This window comes from Paroedura picta, unplaced genomic scaffold, assembly GCF_049243985.1.
Source record: "Paroedura picta isolate Pp20150507F unplaced genomic scaffold, Ppicta_v3.0 Ppicta_v3_sca23, whole genome shotgun sequence".
NCBI lineage: Eukaryota > Metazoa > Chordata > Lepidosauria > Squamata > Gekkonidae > Paroedura > Paroedura picta.
The window spans coordinates 410,089-414,970 of NW_027518620.1; positions in this window are offsets into that span (position 1 = coordinate 410,089).

Below are 4,882 nucleotides of genomic sequence, written 5' to 3' on the forward strand. Positions count from 1 at the left end.
TTTTACAAGGAAGTAAATGTGAAAAAAATATTTCTACATCCCATGGCCTTTCCCAACCATTTAAATTTTTCTCTTACAGGTCTAACACTTCCAAAAAACCAATACAACGCCCACCCGGAACAATATATAAAGCTAAACGAACCGTTCACTGGGTACTTATCCGTACGAAAATCCCTATTGATTTACCTGTTTTTAAAAGGAAATAAAATGTGAAAAAAATATTTCTACATCCCATGGCCTTTCCCAACCATTTAAATTTTTCTCTTACAGGTCTAACACTTCCAAAAAACCAATACAACGCCCACCCGGAACAATATATAAAGCTAAACGAACCGTTCACTGGGTACTTATCCGTACGAAAATCTCTATTGATTTACCTGTTTTTAAAAGGAAATAAAATGTGAAAAAAATATTTCTACATCCCATGGCCTTTCCCAACCATTTAAATTTTTCTCTTAGAGGTCTAACACTTCTGAAAAACCAATACAACGCCCACCCGGAACAATATATAAAGCTAAACGAACCGTTCACTGGGCACTTATCCGTACGAAAAACCCTATTGATTTACCTGTTTTTACAAGGAAGTAAATGTGAAAAAAATATTTCTACATCCCATGGCCTTTCCCAACCATTTAAATTTTTCTCTTACAGGTCTAACACTTTCAAAAAACCAATACAACGCCCACCCGGAACAATATATAAAGCTAAACGAACCGTTCACTGGGTACTTATCCGTACGAAAATCCCTATTGATTTACCAGTTTTTAAAAGGAAGTAAAATGTGAAAAAAATATTTCTACATCCCATGGCCTTTCCCAACCATTTAAATTTTTCTCTTACAGGTCTAACACTTCCGAAAAACCAATACAACGCCCACCCGGAACAATATATAAAGCTAAACGAACCGTTCACTGGGTACTTATCCGTACGAAAATCCCTATTGATTTACCTGTTTTTAAAAGGAAATAAAATGTGAAAAAAATATTTCTACATCCCATGGCCTTTCCCAACCATTTAAATTTTTCTCTTAGAGGTCTAACACTTCTGAAAAACCAATACAACGCCCACCCGGAACAATATATAAAGCTAAACGAACCGTTCACTGGGCACTTATCCGTACGAAAAACCCTATTGATTTACCTGTTTTTACAAGGAAGTAAATGTGAAAAAAATATTTCTACATCCCATGGCCTTTCCCAACCATTTAAATTTTTCTCTTACAGGTCTAACACTTTCAAAAAACCAATACAACGCCCACCCGGAACAATATATAAAGCTAAAAGAAACGTTCACTGGGTACATATCCGTACGAAAATCCCTATTGATTTTCCTGTTTTTATAAGGAAGTAAAATGTGAAAAAAATATTTCTACATCCCATGGCCTTTCCCAACCATTAAAATTTTTCTCTTACAGGTCTAACACTTCCAAAAAACCAATACAACGCCCACCCGGAACAATATATAAAGCTAAACGAACCGTTCACTGGGTACATATCCGTACGAAAATCCCTATTGATTTTCCTGTTTTTACAAGGAAGTAAAATGTGAAAAAAATATTTCTACATCCATGGCCTTTCCCAACCATTTAAATTTTTCTCTTACAGGTCTAACGCTTCCGAAAAACCAATACAACGCCCACCCGGAACAATATATAAAGCTAAACGAACCGTTCACTGGGTAGTATATCCGTACGAAAATCCCTATTGATTTACCTGTTTTTACAAGGAAGTAAATGTGAAAAAAATATTTCTACATCCCATGGCCTTTCCCAACCATTTAAATTTTTCTCTTACAGGTCTAACAATTCCGAAAATCCAATACAACGCCCACCCCGAACAATATATAAAGATAAACGAACCGTTCACTAGGTACTTATCCGTCCGAAAATCCCTATCGATTTTCCTGTTTTTACAAGGAAGTAAAATGTGAAAAAAATATTTCTACATCCCATGGCCTTTCCCAACCATTTAAATTTTTCTCTTACAGGTCTAACACTTCCGAAAAACCAATACAACGCCCACCCGGAACAATATATAAAGCTAAACGAACCGTTCACTGGGTAGTATATCCGTACGAAAATCCCTATTGATTTTCCTGTTTTTATAAGGAAGTAAAATGTGAAAAAAATATTTCTACATCCCATGGCCTTTCCGAACCATTTAAATTTTTCTCTTACAGGTCTAACACTTCCAAAAAACCAATACAACGCCCACCCGGAACAATATATAAAGCTAAACGAACCGTTCACTGGGTACTTATCCGTACGAAAATCCCTATTGATTTACCTGTTTTTAAAAGGAAATAAAATGTGAAAAAAATATTTCTACATCCCATGGCCTTTCCCAACCATTTAAATTTTTCTCTTAGAGGTCTAACACTTCTGAAAAACCAATACAACGCCCACCCGGAACAATATATAAAGCTAAACGAACCGTTCACTGGGTACTTATCCGTACGAAAAACCCTATTGATTTACCTGTTTTTACAAGGAAGTAAATGTGAAAAAAATATTTCTACATCCCATGGCCTTTCCCAACCATTTAAATTTTTCTCTTACAGGTCTAACACTTTCAAAAAACCAATACAACGCCCACCCGGAACAATATATAAAGCTAAATGAACCGTTCACTGGGTACTTATCCGTACGAAAATCCCTATTGATTTACCAGTTTTTAAAAGGAAATAAAATGTGAAAAAAATATTTCTACATCCCATGGCCTTTCCCAACCATTTAAATTTTTCTCTTACAGGTCTAACACTTCTGAAAAACCAATACAACGCCCACCCGGAACAATATATAAAGCTAAACGAACCGTTCACTGGGTACTTATCCGTACGAAAAACCCTATTGATTTACCTGTTTTTACAAGGAAGTAAATGTGAAAAAAATATTTCTACATCCCATGGCCTTTCCCAACCATTTAAATTTTTCTCTTACAGGTCTAACACTTCCGAAAAACCAATACAACGCCCACCCGGAACAATATATAAAGCTAAACGAACCGTTCACTGGGTACTTATCCATACGAAAAGCCCTATTGATTTACCTGTTTTTACAAGGAAGTAAATGTGAAAAAAATATTTCTACATCCCATGGCCTTTCCCAACCATTTAAATTTTTCTCTTACATGTCTAACAATTCCTAAAATCCAATACAACGCCCACCCCGAACAATATATAAAGATAAACGAACCGTTCACTAGGTACTTATCCGTCCGAAAATCCCTATCGATTTTCCTGTTTTTACAAGGAAGTAAAATGTGAAAAGAATATTTCTACATCCCATGGCCTTTCCCAACCATTTAAATTTTTCTCTTACAGGTCTAACACTTCCGAAAAACCAAAACAACGCCCACCCGGAACAATATATAAAGCTAAACGAACCGTTCACTAGGTACTTATCCGTCCGAAAATCCCTATCGATTTTCCTGTTTTTACAAGGAAGTAAAATGTGAAAAAAATATTTCTACATCCCATGGCCTTTCCCAACCATTTAAATTTTTCTCTTACAGGTCTAACACTTCCGAAAAACCAAAACAATGCCCACCCGGAACAATATATAAAGCTAAACGAACCGTTCACTGGGTAATTATCCGTACGAAAATCCCTATTGATTTACCTGTTTTTAAAAGGAAATAAAATGTGAAAAAAATATTTCTACATCCCATGGCCTTTCCCAACCATTTAAATTTTTCTCTTACAGGTCTAACACTTCTGAAAAACCAATACAACGCCCACCCGGAACAATATATAAAGCTAAACGAACCGTTCACTGGGTACTTATCCGTACGAAAATCCCTATTGATTTACCTGTTTTTAAAAGGAAATAAAATGTGAAAAAAATATTTCTACATCCCATGGCCTTTCCCAACCATTTAAATTTTTCTCTTACATGTCTAACAATTCCTAAAATCCAATACAACGCCCACCCCGAACAATATATAAAGATAAACGAACCGTTCACTAGGTACTTATCCGTCCGAAAATCCCTATCGATTTTCCTGTTTTTACAAGGAAGTAAAATGTGAAAAGAATATTTCTACATCCCATGGCCTTTCCCAACCATTTAAATTTTTCTCTTACAGGTCTAACACTTCCGAAAAACCAAAACAACGCCCACCCGGAACAATATATAAAGCTAAACGAACCGTTCACTAGGTACTTATCCGTCCGAAAATCCCTATCGATTTTCCTGTTTTTACAAGGAAGTAAAATGTGAAAAAAATATTTCTACATCCCATGGCCTTTCCCAACCATTTAAATTTTTCTCTTACAGGTCTAACACTTCCGAAAAACCAAAACAATGCCCACCCGGAACAATATATAAAGCTAAACGAACCGTTCACTGGGTAATTATCCGTACGAAAATCCCTATTGATTTACCTGTTTTTAAAAGGAAATAAAATGTGAAAAAAATATTTCTACATCCCATGGCCTTTCCCAACCATTTAAATTTTTCTCTTACAGGTCTAACACTTCTGAAAAACCAATACAACGCCCACCCAGAACAATATATAAAGCTAAACGAACCGTTCACTGGGTACTTATCCGTACGAAAAACCCTATTGATTTACCTGTTTTTAAAAGGAAATAAAATGTGAAAAAAATATTTCTACATCCCGTGGCCTTTCCCAACCATTTAAATTTTTCTCTTACAGGTCTAACACTTCTGAAAAACCAATACAACGCCCACCCGGAACAATATATAAAGCTAAACGAACCGTTCACTGGGTACTTATCCGTACGAAAATCCCTATTGATTTACCTGTTTTTAAAAGGAAATAAAATGTGAAAAAAATATTTCTACATCCCATGGCCTTTCCCAACCATTTAAATTTTAATCTTAGAGGTCTAACACTTCTGAAAAACCAATACAACGCCC